Source organism: Erithacus rubecula (assembly GCF_903797595.1).
Source record: "Erithacus rubecula genome assembly, chromosome: 2".
Lineage (NCBI taxonomy): Eukaryota > Metazoa > Chordata > Aves > Passeriformes > Muscicapidae > Erithacus > Erithacus rubecula.
Window position 1 is genome coordinate 14142804 of NC_136685.1, and position 26674 is coordinate 14169477.

Genomic DNA, 26674 nt, shown 5'->3' on the forward strand with positions numbered 1-26674 from the left:
AAGAAACACCTTTTGATAAACTCTGAACTGCAACAAGGAGTGTCTTTACCTCTTCAAAAGCTAATAGAACCAGTGAAACAAAAGAAAAACTTTAATCGATAATGCTGCAAAAAAATCCAAACCCTGCAAGGTTTGAGATGTGAAAGGCTCGTGTCAAGAGGGGCTGAAGCTGCTTCTGCTGCTGCCTTCGGGGAAATAAAGAAAAAAAAAACCTGACAAGCAAGAAAAGACCTCTCTAAATAAATAAACAAATGTTCTTTTTAAATTTTTCACTTTCAGTGATTAATTCTGCTTTTATTTATATAATAGACATAGCTACTTTGCAACTTACTTTCAAGTTCGATCCTTTTCAGAAGTTTATTAAAAACAGCAGGTGAAAGGGAAGAGCCACTCCACGTACCACCTGCATTTCAGTTTCAGACAACTCAGTAACAATTCACATATGCTCACTGAATGTCCTTCAGAAGGTGGAGTGAATTGGTAAAAAGACCTGGAGCCACCTCACTGTGAAAGTTTATCCATGAACATGTACCCAGGAACTGTGTGGTCTTGAAAAACTGATTCTGTGTCTGGGATGAAATCCATGATACATAACCACCTACCCCCACCTTGCCAAAGAAGGATATAATCACAAATACTCCAACCCTGCAAATGGTTATGTGAGACAAATATTTCCAAGCTGGCAGGTTTATTTAATGGAGTCAGCTGCAAAGGCTGAAACAGAATAAATTCACTTACAGGTGTCTGGGTTGCTCCATCTACAGAAGTCACTTTATTCAGGATTATATATTCCTGATTTACAGGTAAAAATCAGTTAGTCAATGACCTCAAGCATCTGTACATTACCCTGAGAGCCATTTTACATTGGGATCACAAGTGTGTGGTGAAGTGTTTGCAGATCACAGTGGCAGATCTTCCCAGGTGCTGGAGCCACAGTGAGGAGCCAGAGGATGCTGACACCTGCTGCACCCATTGCTACCCACTGTGCCCACCAACACTGACCCCTGAAAAGCAGAGGAGAGCTTGCCATGGATGGTATGGCTACAAACTACTGAAAAGAAGCAAAAGAAACACAAACTACCCCCAGACATTAATGAACTGCTACTAAGGAGTAATAAATGAGACCCATGTTGGGACCAGAAACGTGGCAATTTTTTGGGGAGCTCTCCTTTATGTTCTCCAGCTCAGGGAGGAGAGCTTATTACTGTAAAGGGCAAATATTCCCAATGCAGTAAGAAAAGCACAGAAATATTTCAAGTAAATTAGGAAATTGGGTTAATTTGGGTGGGAGCAGTATGGGCAGCAATGCAGCTTGTGATTGCAGACAGGAAAAGAAAATCGTGAGTGGATTTTCCTCATCTCCTCCCTTTGTCCTTTTTTTTAAACAAAACCAAGGGAGAAGGAGCCAGTCCTATTTTTTCAGACACAGTGCAAAGTTGGCAAGGCTTAAAAAAGTTACAGCTTGTTTACACAATATTGCAGATCAAGGAAAATATGCCTGCACAATGTCTTAGAGCACAAGGTCTTTTTCTGAGAAGGCTGGGTTCCATGAGGAAAAACCCACGTCATGATTACTGAAATAGCATTGTAATACGTAATTTTTAATAAAACTCAATGAGTGCAGGACAGGGGAAGGTTCCTGATGGAAACTGGGAAATCAGAGAGGATATTTTTAGAAAAGAAGAAGAAAAGTGATAAAAATTAGCACAAGGCACTGTGTTGTTAATACAATTAAAACCACAGAAGTAGCACAGTTGGGCTGTTTTGTCATTAGATTTTAGAAGTTTCCTATGATGCATTTATTTAATTGATGAAGGTAAATCACAGAAAAATTCTCTACAGAATAATCACAGCCCTGGGAGAAAGAACCCAGACTAAATTTCAGAAGAATTAGTCAAACTCTGGCAGTAACAAGAGCCAGCCAATGGCACCTGAGCTAATTCTGCAGCATCAGAGCCACTCCTGTGGAGAAGATGGAGAGTTTGGGGACAGTGACACCAGCTAACCAGACAATGACAGATGATACACAGCCCTCAGGCATGGTCTCATTTAGGCCAATGATGCCTAAATGAAAAAAACAAGGAAAAGCTCTGACATCCTTCCCTTCCCCAGCTGCAGGTACTGTGCTGAGATGCAGGGCTTCAGGGTAGCTACTTTGAAATAGCAGGGCAGAGAGCTGGGTTTGCTTTCAAAGAGTGGAAAGAAACCTTTTTATTTAACTAAAAAAGCATTTTTTAGCAGGTGTATCCTTAGTGAAAATAATTCCTTGAGAAGCTACCTCAGGATAGAGGCTAGACAGAGTTAAAGGAATAAAGTAGGTATTTATTAAAAGGTTTTCAAAGAATACACCATGGGCAGTACAAGAGCCTGGCCAGGGCTGCACCCAAGATGGATGGCATGTCATGAGTTTTCACACTTTTGTAAGTTTTGGTTCTTTTACATATTGGGGTTAATTGTCCAATTACAGCTTCAGGTTATGAAGTGCCATCCTCTCCTCAATTCACTATTTACAATTTTGGGGCCTGAAGCTGCAATGGTGTCCTTGGTTTCTGGGCTGGAAAAGGATTGTTTTGTCTAACTAAACCGTGAGGAGAATTTGCCAACACTTTATATGAAGTTCAGTTATACACTAATGAAGTATAGAATCTGAAAAATATGAATGCTAAAACTTAAGGCATCAAAAAGATGCTCCAAAATGTGGCTTTGGAGATTTGCCAACCAGCTATCTCTGACAAAAATTAATAGTTAACTAGAAGTATTAAGATATATTGGAGGAAAAAACTTCAGCCAAAAGAGAAAGGTTCTTTGTTACCAACATGTTCAACCTCCAAACACACAGCTATGGCTAACAATTTCTACAGCTAATACATGGGTTGGTTTTGTTAAAAAATATTAAATCTAATATATATGCATCCATTTATTTTATTAATCTAGATTTCTAAAGTACCTGTTTTTAAAAATTGATTCTCACTTCAAAATAGCACAAAAGCCAAAAGTTAAATTCTTTGCAAAAATACACTCCACTAAACCAAAATTTTTCTCAAAACAGTGTTCTATTTCCCCTTCAGTGGTAACCACTAATAACAGTAATCAAACTGTTTCACACCTTTATTTTCCTGTTTGTTGAATGAAAAAAAGAAAACAAAAACCCCCAAACCACTGAAGTTTCAAATCTAATAGCAAACCTAGATTTTAACTTTCTTGGATTTTTTCCTTACAGAGATGTGAATTAAAAACTGAGAGTGAAATAACTACATGAGAACAGCATCCCACCCATAAGGAAGGAACCTGGTTCTGCTGGATGCAGCAATTCAAGGAGCAGAATACCAAATCTGCTGGCAGGAATCAGCCCAAGCTCTACAATAGCTAAGGATATTACTCGAGGTGTGTACCAATCTTTGGGTTTTTTAAAATTCATTTTTAGAATCAAGGAGCCAAAATTACAGCAGCTACTATCCTGTGCAGGAAAGTCACGGACCCAGGACACACCCTGGACAAAGCATCACACCAGGAGCACAATGCAAGGTTTGTGTTCAGGTTATTATCAGAGCAGCCTTTGTGCCTTGAGAACACAAAGGCAAGCACCTTTTGTTGGATTGCAGCACATTTGTGCTGGGAAGTGGACACCCAGCTGCCCTGCAAGGTCCTGCTGCCCTCCCTGGGTGGCAAGGACTGCCCATGCCAAGGCTGGTGGCTCCCACAGGCAACCAGCTGCATTTGCCCAAGGCAGTGCCTTGGTGGTGTGAACTCCAAAGGATCATGGGGATGATCCAGGTGCTCCTCTTAGATGGATCTGAACACAATGGGCCCTTTTGACCAGCAGTTATATGACAGACCATCTCTCTGGCCATGCATGATGCTCAGGGGTACAGTAACACCTCTCACCTCTCACTTCGGCTTCCATCATTGAAAATGGGAGGGTTATCTCCAGAAAACAGCAATCCTTATGATTTTGTGACCAGTTCCTCTAAAATCCCTGTAAAAATGGACACCACCCCTTCACTAAGCTGTCAGAGACAGCACTGACTGGACTCTGCCAGCAGCCAAGACCAAGTCAAGAGAAGGCTGGTGCAGCAGCACAGCAGGACACCTCCAGTCCCAGCCCACACATTTAGTAGCTGCAACTTCCATTAATTCTGAACACTCAAGAGTTTGATTTGCTCTTAAGTGTATTCACTATAAATTATGCAGAAGAACAATATGACTGTCTGTCTCCAAGAAAGGGAGTGCTTCATATCAGAGGAGAAAGAAGAGACAGTGGTAATTTTAGGGACACCAAGAATAGCCCTATGAAAATCCTTTCTCTCTTCTGGCATTTCTGTGTAGCATTTGACACTTCAATGCAAAGCATCTTGGAAGCAAATCGTGCAATCTGCACTCCAGACATCACTTTTCTCATTAACCTCCACCACAGGGCTCCATCCCCAGCAATACCCACACTAAATGTGTTTTTCTGAGCACTGTACGTGAGGGCTGGAGCTGAGCCTCAGTTAGCAGGCAGGGTAAGAAACAAATGGAAAATCAAATCGTGCTGAATTTTATATTTATATCTATTTGATGCCAGTATCAGCCAAATGGGCACATTTTCTTCCCTAACTGGGTATAGTCACAGGAAGATGTGATGGTTTTGAAGCAGGAAGCATCCCAAGAGGGGTGAGAAGAGCTGACCTCTACCTGAGACCACATGGGGCACATCCTGTCCCACAGCCTTGGTGCCACATGGGTGAAGGTCTCGACTGCAAAAACAGGAAATGTGCCTTCTCTCAACAGTGATGCAGGAGATGGACTTGGATGTGCACACGAGGAAAAGGGAGAAAACCTACTACTGATAGCCCCTTAAAATTGCTCTCCCAGGTGGAAAGATCTTAATGAACTTTATTTTAGCAAATGCAAAAAGAGCACCTAATCCGTAAGGTTTTAGCATATCAGGCCATGGACAGATAAGCTTTCCTGTGTATGGCCACAGCAGGTGGTCAAATACTGACCTCAGCCATTTTTTTAACACCTTAATTTACCACTCTGGTCTCTGAAACACCCTAAACTACACCAGGTAACAACTACTAGTCTGCTCCCCTTCTAACAGGACTTAAAAAAATCCTACTAAACCAAATTCTGCATCTTTTGCAAACCAATATCCACACCAGGCTGGCACTTCAGATTTTTTTTGTGTTTTTTTTTTTTTTTTCATTTCCCTTCCCCAAGGATAACATTATCTATTTCCCTGGAAGCTTTCAGCAGCTTTTCTGCAGGAGGAGAAGGTATCCTGTGTGAGAAACCATGTCAACAAGATCTTTCCGTAAATGCAGCATTTGCGTAAGATCAACACAATAATTTATAATTTATTTTTTCCTCTGGAAAGGAACAGGAAAAAAGTGTTTAAAGGCTGCAACAGTGGTTAAAAGGAGGGCTCTGATGGTGGAGGATGGTGCAGGAATTAAGGGTTTCTGAAGCGATGCCTTCTCCTGGGGTGTGCACACATCATCTTTCAGCACACAACAGCAAGGTGCTTCCCTTCGCCTTCAATCCCGCTAACAGCTCTTTGTTGGCACTGCACACCTTGAAGAGGGAAGGCCAGCAAATGTACCATCCTCAGGGTCAGTCAGTTCCACAGCTGATATAGATGTTTGGAGCCACACTGGCATTGGGGGAAAGGTTCCTGCCAGAGGAAGATGAAATCTTATTTGCTCAGCTGAAGCGAATAAAGCTCCCAAGCTGGGCTGTGGAAGAACCAGGTAAATCCTCTGACTGACACTCTCCCCTGACCGAGCCTGTCATTCAGACTCTTCTTATCCCCCCTGCAAACACAGACCTGATCCTGCTGCTGTACTTCTCTGAGATAAATGCATCATAACAGAAATAATCCCACATTTCCCCACCCCTGCTCTGAAGAGAGCAAGCACTAGTACCTTAAAAGCACTTTAGGCACTCTCACTTTTGTGGTTAACACTATTTTTTTAGATTCTTGACCCTCTATTGCAGAGATTATGACTTATCAGACCTATTTTGAGACCTCCTTTAAGTTTCCCAAGTAAAACTCAGTGGTAAGAATCAAACAGCTTCCCAAAGGAATGTCGACCCTTGTATTTCCTCTGCAACTGAATTTCCAGCTGTAGGAGGATGGTGGGGCAGGGTAGACAGATGGGTATTTATACATCCCATAGCCCAGGACAGAGCTGTTCAGCATTTTGGTGCCCAAACTCTGTATTTTAGAAAAGGAGAAAAGCTGCATCTAAGGATGACTCTGCTGAACAATAGCACAGCCCTGGTGTGCTGGGTTTTGGAGCGACTCCAAGCAGGGTGGGACTGTAAGAAAATGGACAAAAGCTTTGGATAGAGATCTACAGGGAGGAAGCGCTTCCTACTTCCTCCACAGAAAGGACTGGGGCTTTAAATAAACCTCCTCCTGGGCTCTGCTGAAGACTGAAAGGGCTGCTGCTGGAAGAAAGTCCTGTCTGACTGGGACCCAGCTGAAGGCTGATGGAGCTCTCCTAGGGAATTCTGCTGCTCTGCTGCAGTTTCCAACATGCTGGTGGGAAGTGGGGGAGGGCTGAGCTGCTCACAGTCCCACTGTGACTGGCACCAACTAGACAAAAAAGCCTGTAAAACCTCAAGACAGTGCTCTCAGCTCTGCCACCAAAGGTGCAGAGCCAGACTTGCCTGTCAAGCACATCTTTTGAAGAAAAAGGTAAATCAAAGTGTACACTTACACTTTGCAATGCCATTTCAACATCACACCATTCTCAGACCCATTTACCTTTTAGCCCTTCCTGTGTGGCCTATGAGGCTGCAGCAGCACATTTATTCTGATGGACAGAGACATTCAATCTGCTCCTTTCCCACAGCTCCTTTCTACCCTCCCCACCTCTGCAGCCCCATGGGATCTTCCCCCCTTGCCTCCCTCCTGCCTCTCACACAGTCCCACACACAGACCAAGAACATGGGAGCCAGGGTTGGGCAACAATACTGATGAGAAAATGGCACTGACCAAAACCATCCCCCTCCTAACAAATACCAATGGAATATTTACTTTGCTTGGTTGTAACAGAATCAGACCTTAAACACAGTAACACAGACTTTCAAACCATCCTGATCTTTCCTCTGTACAGTACCACATCCATTATCTTGTCCATCCATTTTAGAGTACGTGTTCAGCTGTGATAATGCCCATCTTCCCTGTTTTCCACCCTAAGCATCAGCCCACAGCAAGAAGCCTGTTTGTTGTTTTCCAGCCTGCCCTTAGTCTGCTAGAGCACCCATTGCTTAAACCCAAAAGAAGACTCATGCTGTGCCAAAATTGCTAAAAAACTTTTACATCTCAGATATTTTCAGTGGTCTGGAAGACTTAATAACAGAAAATAAGAGAGAGAAGGAAGGAAACCACAGGTTTGGAAAATATCAGGCTAGAGAGATTAAGAGGCAATGTGGAAAAAATAAACTTCAAATTATATTCTCACAACAAAAAACAAAGCTGTAGGCAGGTCAGAAAGAACTGAGTTGTGCATACATTTCTGTTGCAGTAAAAAATGGCTTTGCTCTGCAATGGGATGGAATAAGCAGATTTCACAGTCCTGGAGGAAAAAATTATTTCATGAATGGCTTTGCACAAAGCAATTACCCACCAGTTTGGAACAGACATCTGTGATATTGACCTGCTGAGACAACCATTGAAACTGCATTTGGTCTGAATTTGGGAAAGTTCTCAACTCCTGTCCTGCTTTAGAAAGGAGTGAAAGAGTCAAAACTACTTCTTGCAGCAATTATCTGCTGGGCTCTGGCTTCACTGGACAGCAAACTGCTATCAATAACTTTACTGTTCTTATAAAACTCCCAAATTTTCTCAACTAATTCACACCCCATGGCAATCTGGTTAGCACTCTGCTGGAGAGGTGACTCTGTTGGGCTGAAATAAGGCAAAGTGCAGTAAGAAGCAGCCCATGCCAACACCAAATTTGCAGCCAAGAGTGAGAAGTGCCAGCCCTGGAAAGGCATATCCATCAGTGGCATGCACAGAAGCAAAGATGCTGAATGCCTCTGTTCCTGCAAATTCAACATCACTATTACAGTTTATTTCTGTATTTCTTGTTGTTTCCAAGCTGTCCTAATGTCCTATTAGCTTCTGTTACTCATCTTTGCCCTAATGGCTTCAGTACAGAGCTATGTCAGAGTGGATGTATCTTAATATACTTGTACTTTAATGCAGTCAATACTCATTATTTTCAATATTCCTGAAGACGAGCTGCTCCTTTCAGTAAAACTGTGTTCAGGCCCTGATATGGCAGATGTAGCATCAGTCACTGGCTTTCTTCCTGAGCTTTATCCCAAAAGCCAGCCAGGCTTTGCTCCCACCACCCCAGTCAAGTCAATCCTCTACTGGCTCAAAATCATCTTCTAATTTGAGCTTCAGTGTATTCAGTGCTGGTAACCACATTTGCTCTGGTCCCAGCACCATCCTCTCTGTAACTTCCCTCTGCTACACACAGGGATAGAGAGCCATCACTGCCACATCAGCCTTGGCTTTCCTGGTTTGGCTGCCCAGGTTCTTCTTGCCTCCCCTCAGCCACCCAGTGTCCTTTCCCCATGTCAGGAATCCTCCCTGCACCTCGTGCAGTGACACTCCTGACCCTGGCACCGCACGCACCGCCTCAGCACCGACTCTCTTTATCTGCACTGGGCTCCCTCCCAAGGAGGGGATTTGCCTTTTGACCTTAGTGCCTTGGGTCAATCTGTGTTCAGCCCTGCCTGGGCTCTCCTCCACAGCCCCAGCCAGCAGCTTCTCTCCTGTCCAGGGACAGACCAACCTGTGTTTCATGGCTTTTCTGTTCCTGCCATCCAAAGGGGCACCCTGCTCTCTCAGAATGACATCCTGATCTCTTTCCAAGCTGATGGCAAATGGCAGTGTCATGGCTCAAATACGTGACCTGTGCACCCCTGAATGTGGAGATTCAAAACCCATCTGCTGAGAAGGTCTAATGGATGAGATGTAAAGCTCAGAGGAAAAATAATGCCAAGAAGAAAGTGATCCAGCACATTCCTGGAACATCTCCACATGTAAAACTTAGTTGTGAGAGTCATACAAGGATTTTTCCAGTTTCTTCTCTAGCTCTCAGTGTCAGGTGAATGAGGAGGACACTTTTATCACTCATCCAGTGAATGAACAGGGAATAATAGCCTATTTGTTTTAAAAATAAAACAGCAGGGTCATACAAAGCCAACCAACCAACCAAATGTAACCACACCCTCAAGCAAGGGAGACCACAATCACTCTCTATTTCCTATTCAGTAGGTCTGTGTACTACACACATATATTTATTTCTATTTTATTCAAAATAAAAGGTTTGTTTTTTTCCTCATAGAGGGTAAAATTCAGATCTGGAACATCAGAGGAACAGCTGAAACAAACATAAACAGACATCAGTTTGCTCTGAAAATACAGTAAAAATAATCCCCCCTTGCTAAGCAGTGAAAAAGGTGACTGAAAATATCCCTGAGTGCTACAAGCAGGCTGTAGCCCCCTTGGAGTGTGAGGATCCTCAGGATTCACTGTAGGGGCAGCAGAAGCAGCTCAGGAAATATTCATGCACATTTACAGATCCATGGTGCTTGTAATCAGTGAGAGATTTGCTTCTGAGAAAAGCACTTTTTTCCCTTTCTAAAGAAATTTTACATTAAAAGAAGTGTGTGTTTGCTGCTCTAACCCATGGGTGGACCCACAGGGATCTTGCACAACACTTCCCTTTGCTCCAAGCAGCATTCACACCAGAGCAACACAACATGGACTGGATCACTGTGCAAGCCAGTGGATGGGGAGAAGCTGTGCAAAAATACCCCAAGTTTGCCAGAATTCTGTGCTATGCCATAATGGCATTTGGATGTACACTGGGGCATGCAGACATCTTGGCCAGGCACAGCTCTGCCTAGCTGGACACTCACTCTGATGGCCCATCACTGCTGACATGTCAGTCATTAAAAATGTCTTAGCAACCCACTGAATAAGATTTGTCTGTGCATGAAACCCCCCATATTGACTTTTCCTATGGAAAGGGACTGCTATTCCACTGGCACTGCTCTTTCCAGCAGGGAGGAAGCTGCAGGAGCACATTCCTCCAGGCTGCACCATGAGCTCACAGGGCTGCTAGGAGCACCTCAGGCAAAGCCCACAGAGCTCCTCAAACACAGCACCATTCTGCCCACAAATAACCCCACTAAAACACATCCAGTTTTTTGATGCTGCTGCTGCTGCCAGGATTTCCAAGGCTGTAGCTTTCCAGGAGAAATCCATGGCATGTACGCACTCCAGACCTACATTTGATAGGAGTAACCTGGTTTCAAACATCCATACAACCAGTGGGAGCTCCCATTTTTTCACTGTGAGCACATCTTAGGCTAGTACAAGTTAAAGTTAACCAGTGGAAAGCCTACTGCTCCAGCTCTGCAAGGGGGAACACCTGCCAGTGGCTGCCCCAACACTAAAGCAAGATGCTGAAGGGCTCCTGCTGCGATGCAGAGAAGTGGCAGCTGAGATCTTGCTTCTGCTGTGCCAGGCACCATACACTGGGCCAAAAAGAGCCTGCTGCTGTGCCAAAAGTGAGTAATTCAAGCTGAAAGGCAGCTGATGGGACTTCCCTTCTTTGCCAGGCTGCTGGCTGCAGAAACACATTTTGCAGCGGCAAACATTACCCTCCACTGATGAGGTGGAGAGTCCTTTCAAGTCAGTCCTTAGCAGGTCTAAAGATGGGCTAGAGATAGAGGAGCTGTCTGATAAATGGCAATGCTTGACAAGCAAAAAAAAAAAGATAAAAAATAAAAAGGCTTCGTCTCTTTAAAAGGTTATGGTCTTTTTCCTACTGCTGCCTCCCAGTCTCTTAAATATCATTAAATTTGCCCTGACTGAAAATATTAGAGGCCTCCTGTCTTAAACTTGAAGAACATTTTTTCCGCTCAGACAGAGGAATTTTGCTTACCTTCATCAAGCAGTAGTGCCAACAGTTGTTATAGTACAGTATAAATATTAGCCCTTGCCAGTAAACAAATGCAAATTTTGGCACCAGATCAGACTGAAATAATCACATAATCACAGGATGGTTTGAGTCAGGAGAGACCTTTAAAGATCATCCAGCTCAACCCCCTGCCATGGTCAGGGACACATCACACCAGACTAGGTTGCTCAAAGCTCCAGCCAACCTGGCCTAGAATATTCAAAACATGGGGCATCCATAACTCTGGGCAACCTGCTCCAGGTTCTCACCACCCTCACAGTAAATCTGTTCCTTTTGTCCAATCTAAACTTGCCCTCTTTCAGTCTAAACCTGCTCCTTGTCACTACAGTCCCTGAAAATACCCCACCTTTCTCCATAATTTTTATGAGCCTTTTCATATTAAAATATTGCAATGAGGTCTCCTTGGAGCCTCCTCCAGGCTGAACAACTCCAGCTCTCTCAGCCTTTGCTCCAGGGGAGGAGCTCCATCCCCCTGATGATCTTCATGACCCTCCTCTGGACTGACTGTACCAAGTCCATGTCCCTGCCTGTGCTGGAGGTTCCTGAGCTGGACACAGTGCTCCAGGTGGGATCCACCAGAGCAGAGGCTCAGGAACACCTCCCTCATCCCTGTCAGCATGGAAAAGCCCAGCTGGGGAATTTGCTCAACACGGATTGAACAAACCTGCTTGAAACACTGAAGAATATATGCACAGCTGAACTGGACAATAGTTAGAAACTCCATTTCCATGCTTTATTTATTTGTATTTAACAAACTAAAACCCTAAGTGCCAAACTGAAAGTTCAGTGACAACTCATACTAAACAAATTAGCCACTCAGATCATTAAAACACTTTACTTCCTTCTGTGTATGCTCTAGTAATCTCTACACTTCTCTCAGACTGATAAAGCAATTAAAAACAATCCATTTCACTTTCAGTTTCTGACCAGAGAAAGCACCATGGGTTCACAAGCTACCAGGATTTTTTTTTTTTTTTTAAATGAGAAATGTTATTCTCCATATACTTTCATTAAATAATCCCAGTGAATTTAGGTATGAAACAGATCTGCAAAACAAAATAGGCAAGAATGTAAACTTGGTGTCTCTGCCTCAAAACACTTCCAGCCTCACCTAAGGAGTGACTTGGCTGGGAAGCTATTTGTTGGAACAAAGAGGCTGAGTGATGCAGGAGTGCTGGAGGCAGGGCAGGGAGGGCAGGGAGTGCAGTACCTGAGCCAGTTATGTAAGCAGGGAAGCACGGGGTGAAAGGACAGGAGACTCGGTGGGACGTGTGGCAGGCAGCCTCGGAAAGCTCATAAGGAGCTTTGGCAGGAGCCGGCTGCCCGGGCTGGGGCAGGGGACAGGAGCAGCCTGCAGCCCAGCCACACACAGGGCTCTGCTGTGTGCTCATGGGCCACTGCAGCCTGTGGGGTGCTGGGGGAAACAACAGAGGGCTTTGGTGCCTTCGCTGCCATCTATTTCAGGTTTTAATGCTGGTTGTGGTTTTCCCCCCTGGATTCACTGCTGAAGTGCCCAGGGACAATGAGACTATTGAGCATTTACTACAGTGTGAGATTAGTTTGGGTTTCAGTTTCTGCTGAGCCAGCTCATTTCCTTTCACATTCTTACAGGAACAGATGCTAAAATATAAAAGGGCAGTCAGCATCATAAAGGCAGAAAAAGGAAAACCCTTCATACAACAGCATGAAGTTAAAAATACTTTTTCACAGCTTTAGCCAGAGCCATTCAATAGTTTGCTCTGCCATCTAATTACATTACATTAAACAGGCAAGAGGCTATTATTTTTTCCTAAGAACAAAAAAAGCCACAAACACATACACACCTCAAAATAACAAAAATCCAGCCAAACATCCAACAACTAAACTGGCCAAACTGGCTGGATTAAAAACAGAAAAATTAGTTTTGTTCTTACCCATCATGCATGACTGCAGTGCTGCCTTCAGACACCAAATTCAATTGCTGCAGCAATTAGTCACAAAAGTCAAGCCAAGCTGAAACTGTCAGATACACAAGAACATCCCTGTGCTAGAATCAATTCTTCCCCACAGAAGCAAACCAAGTAGATGCACGAACTGCAGCTCATAAGAGCCACAACCATCCCTGGGCTGCAACAGCAGCAAGGACAAGGTGATGACAACCATTGCCAAACAAACTCCCAGCCCTTGTGCCACCACTCCAGTCAATGCAGGAGCATCTCTTCCCCTGGAGCATCTCTACCCTGGTGCTTTGGGGCTCAGTGGCCACAGCCCAGAGCATCCCCACAGGGCCATGCAACAGAGGTGGAGCCACCAGGGCTGGGACTTGCTTTAGGGGAAAAAATAGGTGGAAAGAAACACAGACTGTCCAATTGCACCACACCAGCCATGTTTTTCTTTCCACAAAGTTACCTCCTTCAATTTTAATCTTTCAGAACAGTCCCAAGTATGGCAAGATGCTTCTCCATGCAGCTCTGACATTCAGATGCTTTGCCAGCTAGATGAGTGACCTGCAATCCCTCCAGACACTGTTTGAATTACCTTTTACATAAAGATGTAATATCCATTATCCTCTAACACTTTTAAAATGCTTCTCATTAGGTACCCCAGATGTGCAACTCACTGCTCAGCAAGTCCACACCTTCCTGGTGCCACTCCACCAGTCCACAGCTGAACCTGCCAGCACCATCTCCTCCAAGCTGTGGGAAAAACACTTCATATAGGCCAGAAAACTGAGATCACAAAGGACCAAAGCCACTGATGACTCCATGAGGTTGCTTCACTGCTTGACACAAAATTTTCCAGGAGGTTTCTAAGCCTCTGTGAACTACAAAACAGTGAAGTATAAATATGCAATGTAAATACAGAGACATTGGTAGGACTAATGACATGAAATCACTGACAAAATTTAGGAGGATTTTCAGAAAAATCTTTCCAAATAATTTGCTTCTGGATTTAGGACAAATGAGGCAGGCTCATAGAGGTTCAAACAAGGAGGAGTAAAACAAATTTAGCTTACATGGATAATATAAATGTCTTTGCTGGCAGCTTGTGCAAGAACCAGGCTCCACAACACCTTACTGATGACAACCTTGGGGAATTTCAATCCTGCTTGTAAAGAGCAAAGAACACAATGCAACTTCCAACAGCTTTTGTCAACTTATTCATAAACATCTTGGTATTATGAACATTTTAATCACCTGTGCACTGTCTACGGAGTGTCATTAGGTTTTCTTTCAAAACAAACAAACAAAAAAAGTGTAGTATCCTTCATGCAAAAATAAACTCCCAAGGCACCTCTTGACAAACACAGCTGCACCATCCCTTCAGCCAGGAGATGCCTTTCTCCCTTCCCTGCAGCTCCCCCAGAACTGGCTCAGCAAACCACCCCTGCACTCACTGCTCCTCCCTGGAGAGCAAAGCCCTCTGAAGCTGCCATGGCTGGTGTCACACAGTGCCCAGTGGGTGTCAGGCCCAGTTTTGGCACCAGTTACATCACCCTGTCACCACATTGTTGTGCTGGCACATGGGGCTGCCATTACAGTACACATTTTTGATGGCTTCACCATTTCTCTGCTTGCTCACCCATTTCACCTAGACCTCTAAGCCATTCCAGACCTCCAAACTACTCCAGTAGCCAACCCCTTCCCTCACTGCCAAAACATACACTTGGGACTGATGGAGGACCTAAACATTGCCCCACAACAAATATTTATGGGTGTAGAAGAACTTTGTGCAGCCATGGCAAGTGGGACAGACACCAACTGACTGCAGGGTCACCCCTGGGACCCAGAGAAGGAACAGCCCCACATCACCAGCCCCACTCCTCACTGGCTGCCCTGTACTCACCCCCTCACCTCACCCCTCCAGATGCCCTGGGCTCAGGCACAAGGGTCTCCAGGCTGGACTGGCCATCCCTTTGGCTGCTCCTTCACAGCCCTGTGTGAACCAGGAAGTGGAGGCAAGCCAGCAGTTTATTTTTAACCTTTTTTTTCCTCCCTTAAATAAAAAGCAAAACCACACGCACAAACCACATGTTCACGCTCACTCCACCCAGTGACGGGTTTCACTTTTTGCATCCTTCCAACACTCAAAAATTCCTAGGCAGTGATGTAGAGCAGATATCACCCCACAGATTTCCATTATGACCCTCAGTATCCCTGCTCCTACACTGGCAAAATAAGAGTCTCTCAAGCAGGCAAAGCCTGAAGAGTGAGGGTGACTCTGCTCTCAGCTTGTCTCTCCTTTCCCTCCATCCCAAAAACCATGCAGGACACTCAGGAGCACTGGCAGAAGTTGCAGCTCACACTTCCAAAACTTCACTGCAGACTCTTCAGAGAAAGAAGAGCTAGTGTGGGATTATGAGTCCCTTCCCACAAGTTCAACCACCGCTTTAAATCCCTACTAACCAGAAGCTGGCTCTTGATTCTCTTCTGTAGCTCCTCAGATGTCATTACTTGTAACTTCTTCGAGTGTTTCAGATAAACAAGTTACAGGATCTTAAGTGACTCCTCAAATTTTAGTTTCAGAGGTGCAGACAGGTGGAAAGAATTAAAGAGTTCCCCAGCAGCAGATAGTTTTGCAGTCAACATATTGAATTTTTGGAGCTAGGAGGAGACCCCATTCACCATGGGAACATTCAGCACAGAACTTAAATTCCCTCAAAGTTCAAATATAAAGTTGAAAGATTCCCTGTTTTTTCCAAATTGTCTATTGAAACTTCACCTTCTTTAAAAGGAAGGGGGGCACTAGGTCAGTACACATATATCTACACCTTGAGCAGCAAGACTTCTGAATCAAAGTGAGAAACTTTCAAGGAGCAAATACATTAACACAAGACCCAGTTTGTGCCCACAGTCTGATGTGGCTACATTCAGGCTCTAATGGCAAAATTACCTGTTTTCAACTTCTGTTCAAAGAGAAACTCCACACCAGCAGAGTGCCATTGAGACATGAACATTATTAATACAGAAATGCCTGCTTCAGAGCTCTGCAAACACTAATTAATCACAGCACTGACTTTATGAGTGATCATTTGCAAACGCCACGCCAGTTCTGCACCACCCTGAGATTGCTGGCAGTGCCTCATCCCAAGCAGAAAAATGTCCTCACTACTTGCTGAATACCATACTGTTGGACAGTAAGTGTAAACCATGTTTTGATGAATGCAAACTTGGGACATAAAACAAGGCACCTGAAAACATAAGAAGGCATCTGCCTCAATTTTAATGTCTCCCTACTGACTTTTAACTCCAAGACAAGAAGAATTTGGTGAGTTTGCACAGCAGCTAAAGGATGGACAGCTTCAAGCATTACAAGACTTGAAGACACAAGCTTTGCTCCACAACCTCAACAATAATAACATGTTTGTGAATATAAAAAGGTGGAAGCTAAGACAGTTTGGTCACTCCAACCACTGTGTTCCTCTACACTAGGATAAAAAGTAGATTCAATGCAACCCTGCAGATACCTTAATTAATTCAAAAATCTGTTGGAAAAGCTGTCAACCATTTTTGTGCATTTCAGGAAGCAGAGCTGAAGTGGAACATCTCCCAGTCCAACCTAACAAACACATGGTAAATTGTTGGCTTTAGGACAGTAGATTATGCTAGCTAATAACCCTCCCTTGCTTCACTCTTGCTCAGCCCTCTTGGCCCATCTCAACCAGCCAGACTGGGTTTTCAAAACAGCTCATTGCAGGTTCTTGCAGGTGTCATTAGCTACCTTGTCCATGCTTTATCCAATTATTGACAGTGCCCAACCAGCACCCTCTGAAAATGCACCAAGGTGCCTGGTGACAAGTTTAATTATCCCCTTGCTTAAGGGGACAGGTTATTTTACACAGAGCAATGGAGAGGTACATTTGCTGGGTGAAGGGAAAACCTTATACTGTGCCCCATTTTCTGAAGGAGACTGGAATTAAACCTGCTTTACTAACTAGCCCCACTGTGCAAGGAGCAGTGTGCTTATAGTTAGGAAGCATGGCAGAAACACCACAGCCAGCTACAATTTCCTTGCTGTGCAGAAGCAGCATGTTCCCTTTCCCACTGCCTGAGGCTCTGCCTCACCTCTTTGCCAGCAGGGTAGATTTGACACTGCAGTAACACCAGCCTGCTGCTCCCCTCCCACACAAGAACACCCAGAGCAAGGCAGCTCCCTCTTGTCTCACCACAGGGGTGGACACAGATACCCCACAGAGCAGCACCAGAGGGCTGAAACATGCTGCCAGCCCCCTCAAGGAATGCTGGCACAGAACCCTCAGGTCAAACATCATCAAGTTTCCAAAGGAAAAGCATGAAAGTGTCAAGAACTCTCGTTCCCAGCTTCCAAAGAATCCTACAGATCCCTCCAGCAGCCTAGCTGTGTTTATTGCTGCATCCTTCACTTTATAGGTCAACATATACCAGAGAACCAGCAATTCTCAGCTAATCAGATTTCTGTGCAGACTGACAAATGGCTGCCAACAAGAACATAAAAACCCAGTAAAACCAAGACTCTCTCTAACAACTCACTCGATGCAGTAAGCCTGCAGCAGCTCCCACGCTGTGTTAGCACATGGGGTTGCACTTTGTGGCAGGATCTCAGGGGCTGGCAGCAGTGGGGGGACCCCAGCTCAGGCCAGCTGCTGGAAGAAACGTGTTCCTCTTTGTGCTGCACTCCATGCTATGTTATTTTGAAACTAATTAATGGTAACTCCTTGACATACTATTAGTGTGCTTGCCAAATGCCAAAGCTTAAAACTCGAGTGTGAGCACACACTCACCAATGAGGTTCTTGCTGCACCACTGGATTATCCCAGCCTGGAAACTTCTACTAGGTGAGTCCTTCCTACCTCCCCAGGCAGACCTGAAAAAAACATGAACTGACATTGCCAGTGGGGTGTGAAAATCACCTTTTCCCACGAAAGCCAAGCACCTCACCTTGTTACCAACCCTGCAGCTCTGCCACATCCTGTCCCTCCAACCTCCTGATCCTACACACTGCACCCCACAAAGCTCACTCATTGCAGAGAAAAGTTTCAGAGATGTAATGGCATCACTGAATAGATGTGGCACCCTCCTGTTCCCACAGGCTGACAGCAGGGCACTGCATGCCCCAGGGGCCAAAGGGCTGATCCCAGCGAGGCAGGAGAGGAGCAGATGATGTGCAGAGAGGCAGGTGGAAAATCGTGGCCTCCTCCTCCACAACAGCCCTCAGCTGCTCTTAGAAGATGATGAGGATTTCCAGCTAAAGCACCGCTGCTCTCAGAGGTCTGGCAGTGCAGGTAAAAGGGATGGTCTGTCAAGGTCCCTGATTAGGTGTGAAAGAAAAGCCCTGTGCACACAATACTCTTACAGAAGCTATAAATAGCCCCTCTGCACCAAAGTTGTGCATACTGTATTGACACTTCTGACTTAATAGGATTTCCTAGGTAGCCTGAACCAGCTCGGGCTGCTGCAGGGCAGCCTTGCTGAGCCATTTCCACAACACATGCACACTGCTGTGACTGGGGGCAGCAGAGGGGATAATCCCGTGTTTTCAGTGTCCTGATCACACTGAGGCAGGAAAAGACTCTGAGAAACTACTAGAGAGTCGTACTGAGTTTGCATGCACAGCTTAATAGGGAGAAAATTTCCAGGATGGCCTTCTCAATGCAACAAGCTTATCTATCAGCTACATATCAGATCTTACTAATAATGCAATATTTTTCTTCTTTATATTCAGCCTTTTTTTACAGTGGAAGAGAAAGATAAGAAACAATGCTCTAATAACAGATATAATATATTTTATATCAAATAATATAAAATATTATTTTCCTATTCAAATATATAATGTAATTTCAGATCCTGTAAGTAAATTAAACCAGTTCTCCCACTAATGGCTCATTATTATCTTCAAATATGTAATATAAGAATTTAACCATCTGTTATACTACTTTATTCCCTCTAAAGAAATCCCACCCTGTTTGAATTACTGTCTGTTAACCTGACAGGCTAACCTGAGAACTGGCAACCAAATAATCTTTTCCTGTGACATTTCCACTGCATCATCTTTGCCTCTGTGGTGCTTGGCCTGCCAGTGGTGCTGGGAATCATGCCCAAGTTTTGCCCTGATGCTTTGAGCATGTACAAGATGTATCCCCTGTCCTCGTGCTGAGGATGAGCCACATCCTGAGCCTGTGCCCCCTTCCCAGGTACAGCCACACTATTGCTTCACCTGCCCTGCCTCACCTCCTCCCCCCCCGATAAAGCACTCCAAAACCTGTCTGCTCATATGCAATGTTGACCCTTTCATGCCCAAAAGGTACAAGTACCAAGGCCCTGACTGTGAGTACCTGACTGCACAGCCAGCCACCCCACTTTGTACCACAGTTGCAAAGGTTGGGCACTCCCTAGCTGAAAGCATCACCCCAGCATCTTGGGGCCTGAGTCCCAGACCAGGAGGCAGCAAGACTTTGTGTAGCACAGATGAAGAACAAAAATATATTCTTTGGTATCTCATGTCATTGCCATCATCACTGCCTCACAGACAACTCACCTCAGCAAGGAATGATGTAGGACAGCTGGCTATTGCACATTCCCTGCCAGCTCCAGCTTCCTTCAGCTGCTCCATCACCACAAGCAACACAGAAACCACACAGGGTAATTGTGCACATCCATCTACATGCTAAGCACTGCACAGTGCCAGCCCAACCTGCTCCAGCTGAGCTCTCAGTCGTGCCTGTCACCCCAGGCATGCTGTGTCACCAGGCCTTAGGGATGCAAACTCTCTGTGCAGCACTTGTGTGTTTTTCTGGAATGACATTTGGCTATTTGGAGCACTGGGAATTTGTAATACAAGAAGAAGAAATAATAAAGTTGACCTCAAGCTGGTTCAATACAGTCATTCTGAAACTAAAGTAGCTAGAACATGGTGCATCATTTTTTCCTACCACAGTCTTAGCTGTTATGGAAAATACAGCAATGAAGAAAAGAGCTGGGTTGTGAGCTAACATTACCTGCCTGCATCTCATCTGCTGCTTCAGTATGCTCTGTACACCACAGCAATGCTACACACAGTGCTTGCCTGGCCAAGGACCCCAGGCAGGAGTGATTGCAAGAGAGACATGTAGTTCAAAATTTCATTAAAGGAATGGCTATAATACAATCACAAGCCACTCAATGCACTGGAGGCTGAATGTTGCTAAGGAAAATTATGAACCTCCTCCTACAAATATCCTTATTTACCCACAACAGAGAAAGAGCCAATAGTGTAGCAACATCTATATTCAGCACATGGACTAGACCAGAATAAGGTGACCATTATATAGTTTAAAACAAAGAAGACAGCAAAATGTGATGAGCCTCAACAAAGTGAAGCAGGGCTGAGAGCTCTACCAGCTATGTCTTGCACTTAGGCACCTCTCAGGAAACCTTTTGTGGGAGGTGGAAGGACAATCAGCTCCCCAAGAGCTCCCACACTGGATGGATGATGGACAGGTGGCTTCTTTTGCAAAACCCATTTTCTTCACTCTGCACAGTGGATAAGGGGGGAAAAGAAAAGCAGAGGGGGAGGAAGGGAAAATGCTTGAATGCTAAAATAGGCAAATTACTGAGCTAGAAAATCTAGATTAAATCAAGCATTCCTGCAAATGTGTAATAGAGAAACAAATGGCTCCCATCTGGAAGCTCAGCAAATTAACTTGGATCCTGGTTAAGACAACAGCACCAGAATCTGCTTCCAGAAATGTAAATATCCAGTGTGCATTTGCAATCCAATCACAGGCTAAAAATATAAGACAACTCAGAGTGGAAATCTGATTTTGTGTCTACCCTCTTAATGGGAAATAAAACAATAATTCTTTAGACACATCAGTCTGGGCTCACTTTTCCTGCTTGGAGAGATGATGCAAGATGTCTTTGCACCAGGAAAGTCCTTCAGCTACTTCTGATTGCAAGGCCACAGCTCACATGTTGGAAGCCTGATTCTTCTCCATCATATTCCACTTCCCCATCTCCTTTTCCATTCTGTGTCCCCTGGCTGTCCTCAGCTCTCTGTTTATTTACACCACTTCACTTCATTCTTCTTACTAAGAGTATTCTAGTTTCTTCCCCCCCCCCCCAGAGTTTATCTCTGGCCTTCCAGTAAGAGAAGGGCTCTTGGTCTCAGTGTGCAGATGGAGAACTCAACCACAGGCATGGACCAGGCTCAGGACTAAATTTAGCCCAGAAGAGGATAATCTTTCTGCTGGTAGGCCAGGAAGGCAATTTGGAGCAGAAGCCTATTTTAGATGCTCTCTGGTAGTGCCTGCCTCCCTCTAGGCTATAGAGAGAGTCTGGGGAGACCAGTCTTAGACTCTGAGCATCATCCCTGAGGACCTTTTGATGCTACAAAAGGAAGGAAAAGCTGCTACAAGTTAATATCATCCATATGTTCAAGAGCTGACACTGGAAGGGAAGTTTTAGGGTGTTCCACTAGCAGAAGGCATTCATGAAAAAAGAGGACATTGCTCTGTGTATGAGATATGTCCTTCTGTGATCACAGCAGGCACAGCCAGGAGTTTTAAACTACAGAAAAAAACACCTCTAGAGACAGGATAATCAGGAAAATCAGTTAATTCCCACATTTAATAAACAGATGGGGGATTGGTAAATATGGACAAAAAAGCACATAATATCCAAACTTATGAGAGCAAAGAGCATATGAACATTAATAGCAGCAGTCAGATAGGATGTTAGATAATTAGCCAGAAATCACAGATGATGAGTAAGAAACAAGAGCACGGATTAACATACTGATACCAAGAGAAAAGCACTGCAAGAGAAAACTGAGGTAGCAGAATGAGAAACCCCAAAGGACTGCAATGATATGGGGTCAACACTGCTTGGAAGAAGGAGGGGCCACACCACAGATTATCCTACACCCTACAGAGCCTGCGTGGCAGTGCAGTGAAGGTTGCAAGGTTCACAGCAAGACAGAAGTGCCAACAGGGCTTATCTTACTGTGGGACTGCAACTTCCCAAAATACTCAACTGAAGAACCCACTTTTAACGTAAAGAGCTGACCACAGATATTCCTGGAAGCAGAAGACAACAATTGTAATCCTACAGCTGCTGAACTAGAAAAGGGCAGTTCTAATTTAGACACTGTAAGTAGCTGAAAGTCCTCGATGAAAGCAATTGTAATCATGGAGAGGTGATTTAGGGAAACACAAAAATTCATCTTTTCAATTTCCTATAAGCTATGAGGAATCTAAGGAACTTGGCATGGAAATCAACTGGATGGAAGTGCTCAAAAACACATTTCTAAGCGGCTCAGAATACCTGTATGGCAAAGATGAAAAAAAAAAAGCTGGTACTGAGCAGCCCCAAACAAAGTAGGGGGGATATCTAGGGAATGAGTCCCAATCTAATTGAAAAAAAAAAAAAAAAAAAAAAAAAAAACCACCAAAAAAAGGATTTTTAGGGCTAAGCAGAGTGTATATGGGGAATGGAAAATAAGCTCACCAAAGACACCTGTGTCAGAGGTCAAGAAACAAAGAGGGAAAGAGATATTGCAAAGTCAATCTGAATTTGGTAATGCAAATAAAAAAAAAGAACAAAGATCAAAATGTTCCTCAATGATAAAGTTTTTTTTGAAAAAAGTACAAAAAGTGGAAACTAGCAGCACTTGGCTGACATATCTTAAAACAAAAGCACAAAAAGGGAGAGGAGCTTTTGTTGTTACTGCATCAGGATGGGGAACAGCAGATGGAAAAATATAAACCCACAGCACTGACAAAAAGCCCCTTCAAGCTATTAAACAGCCCATGATCACGTTGAAACTGAAAGTGTTTCTAGTCAGGCTGGAGGTGAACACCCATCCCCAGGGCAAAGCATCCAAGAGGGGAGCAATTTGTTTTGGCTGGAGTCTGCTCCCTGCAACAACATGAGACTGGGCTTTGCAATCTACAGAGCCTCATGAAATCTGCTGTTTTGAAACATGCTGACCACAACCAGCTCACAGAGAAACCTGAACAAGGGGATGACGAGAGTGCGATGATGTGTGATGGTGAAAGTGTAGAAAAATATCTTTAAAATAAGGTTAAATGGGGTTAATTGCCACTTGTAGCTTCATCCCACAGCACCCAGAGGCAAGGGTGCTCTTGATACTCCCCTTGCATCCCTTTTCTCACTTCAGCACAGGTCCCCCACACTTGGAGGTTGAGAGGAAGGGAGGATGATTATTTATAAACACTGGTCATTTGAGTGATTTCTGAAGAGGCACCAAAGCTGCCCCACCAAAACAATAATAACCTGTTGCTGGGTTGGAGCAGTCTGTCTCACCTTTACCTGCTAAAATTCGGTAGCAAAGGCTACTCAAAACCAAGCTTTGCTCTGAATAACCTTAACATAGCACAGATAACTCCCTGGAGCTCACTCCCAAACTTCAGCATACTGAGCAAGGCAAACAACATAATTTATAAGGACTTCAGGACTGCTTCTTCCATTGTATGGGATTAAGAAAGGTGATTAATGTACCTGAGAAAGCTGGGGCTGTAAAAGTGGGCAGTAGGAGCCAGTGTCAAAGTTTTCTTATTCTCCAATGAAAGTGTCACTGTCAGAGCATAGAGGTGCCATTAAGGGACAGAAAATATTTCCAAGTGCAGACAAAATGTGCTACAGCTTCATCAAGTCATGGTTGACCATGCACACAGCAACTGGCTTTGTGCCTGATATTTATTGAGAGCTAAAGGCAAAACCTCTGCAACAACAGAACTGGCATCACACAAGCCAGACAAGCAAACCTATTATTGTCCAGAATTATTATTACATTGTATTATCAGCCAAAAGAACTTAAGCAGCTGTGAGTAACTCCATGATTTATGCTCAGCTCCACTGCTGCTCATCAGCTCCAAGCTCCTCAATGGGGCATAGAACCAAATGTATCATTGCTATCCGGGGCAATGAGGAACTGCTCACCCTCTAACCTCAGGTCACATCTGGGGACATCTCTTTAAACAGCAAGACAATTAAAACCAGGACTAGGACACAGGCAGGTCCACAGCATCAACAGGTGTTGGAGGGTTCCTCTGAGCCAGTTGTCTTTATGCAGCATGGTACACAGTGTTAAGACCTGCAGCTGTAAAATGTTAAAAATGGACAAGTTTGTAGAATGCATGAACAACCAAACTGGAATATTTTTGTGGTCTTGCCTTTTTTCTCACAAACTATTGGATTTTACAGTGTTTAGTCACCTCCCAACATTCAGCTGCAGATTCAGCTCCTTAACTAAGCATGAAAAGTTCTCCCTCTACACTATGTAGCCAAAAGCAGAGACCTGAGAGGAAAACCAGAATATAACCAGGTATTCCCATTACAAGGGCTACTCCAGACAATGAGATGACCAATGAATATTTTCACATGCTGTGCACCTACACCACCAACACAAACCAAAACACTTGTGACCTCCTATCACCAAAATCTTCCAAGTGTCATTATTCACCTGGATTAAGCATGCACTTGCATTTGAATGCACAAATAAATCCTGCCAACCCCAAGATATTTTAAGCATATGCCTCAAACTAAATACAAGACTGGATGTTCTGGCTCAGGGCAGACTTCAGATCCTTTCACTACACACTTTTTAATACAAGACAGAAGCACAATGCTGAAGCAAAGAGGAGACTGAAAAAGAAGCAGGCCACACATCATGATTTACTTTATGGTCAGTGTCTTATCTTTAAATCAGACTTGCAGGGAAAGAACAGCAGGGAAGAGGCTCAAAAATTGCTTCAAATACACTACTGCACTGGCTGTCTGGCAGTAGATTAATCATTTAGTTGTCAACCTTGAAATAACAGTAATTGTTTTGGAAGACATTCATATTGCAAAACTGTAAGTGCATATAGTAACAGTGAATCAAGTCAAATCTAACCCTTCTTCATTTCAGATTTGCTGTAGCCGTGTCCTCTCCAGTACAGAAAGAACCAACATAAAGGGAAAAAAACTCCATCATGTAGATTAGAGTTTATTGATTACCCAGACACTAATTCCAGCCCAGCTTTTTGAGATATCTCCAAGGGGAAAGGAAGAGATGGTATTTACAGAAACTGCTTCTAATGAGAAAACCTTAAGGCAAGGAAGGTGAACCTAAGAGCAATGAGTACCAATTTTATAGAATATAAACAACTGTTTGTTCTTGTAATTACATTTGCCTTTCTAACTACAGTCCCTATTCTCTACCTTCCTCCAGAAACACCCACTGCCAGGCAAGGATGGCCAAAGCCAGATTACATCACTGTAACTAGGGGAAAACATGTTATGATTTGCTTAAGATCACTTTTTCTGGGAAAGCTTAAGTTTGTCAGTTTAAAAAAAATGCTGGAAAATCAGTGTCACAGAGGGATTATCCCTTCTTTCCCACTGATTTGAACAGCACAGTATTGAAGAGAGCTCTATGATGGACTATTTTATTTCTAAAACAAAACCCAGCTAAGTTCACTTCAGAGAGGGCACTAAGACCAGGGAAATTACTTTTCAAAAAAAAAAAAAAAAAAAAAAAGGGAGAAAAGAAGAAAGAAGAAAAAAAGAAAAAACCTACTTCTTCCCAGTCTTGTCCTGACAAGACAATTTTGTTGAAGTTAATGATGAAGTCTCCTCTCACTCCTGCAAAGCTAACCCTGTTAACCCCTGTGTTAGAGCTATGGGGGCCAAGGGTGCTGAAGGCCAACACTGGGGTGAGCAAGGAGCCCTGAGCACACCTGTCACACCTTCTCTATCAGCCCTTGGCTCTGCAGGTTCTGGGTTTGCCCCCATCAGATGTGAAGTACCTGCTGTTCCTCCATGGCCAAAGAAGGGAGCTAAAAAAAGCCAAATGAGCATAAAGCAATTACACTTTAAAGAATACTCTGAACTGAGCTACAGCTGAGCTTGCATGCAAAGAGATTTGGGTTTCATGGATAAGCAGCAATGACAGGAGAGGAATTAAGTAAACAGATATTTGCCAAATACAACTTTTAAAAACAATTTGTCAGAAAATGGCAACTTTGGTGGAATGTAGGAATAGGAGGGTATGAACATTTTCACAGCATCACATTTTTATTTAGAGTGGACAATCAAGGAAAAAAAAAAAACATTTTGCAGATGGTCTGTCTCTGAGTGGCTCTGATAAAAGCTGCTGTGCCCTGACTCTGGGCCAGCCACATTCCACCTCCAACTGCACAGCCTTCAGAAGCAGTAGCAGTAATTAAGAAGAGCCAACCATAGTGATAAGCCAGATGTCTATAAAAGAAATACATGTTGCACTGATACAGGTTTATTTTTTTCTTTCAGTTTTTGGTGAACTAACATGGTACACTCCTTATAAAGACATTTTTCAAGTCCTTCACAGTTATTCCTCCAATGTTGACTCACTGAATCCCAGATGGGACCCTTGGCTTCACTCATCCCAGCAGGTCTCCAGGACAGCACCATAGACTTCATGTGTGGCCACCAGGCATATACTGCTCTTTCAAATTGCCACACAAGTGCCTGAAGCATAGCTCTTGGGAATTCACTGAGATCTCACAAAAATCATTGAGAACCACTGATCTAGTCCAATACCTTTTCATTCAAATAATTTGTCCAAGAATTTTGGCACCCAGCCACCACCCATTTGACCTATACACCTGTTTTCAAAAGATATGCAGCTCTAAAAGCTTCCAGAGGATGAGAATCCCCCATAGCCAGAAGCAATTTTCTTCAAACAGTGATGCTTTTCTA

General features: G+C 43.9%; 1 protein-coding gene across 1 annotated transcript in view; it reads right to left on the reverse strand.

The window, feature by feature from the left end:
* The window catches only part of HPCAL1 (hippocalcin like 1), a 63871-nt gene that overhangs the window by 11424 nt on the left and 25773 nt on the right, over positions 1–26674 (reverse strand). The gene's annotated exons all lie outside the window — the stretch shown is intronic.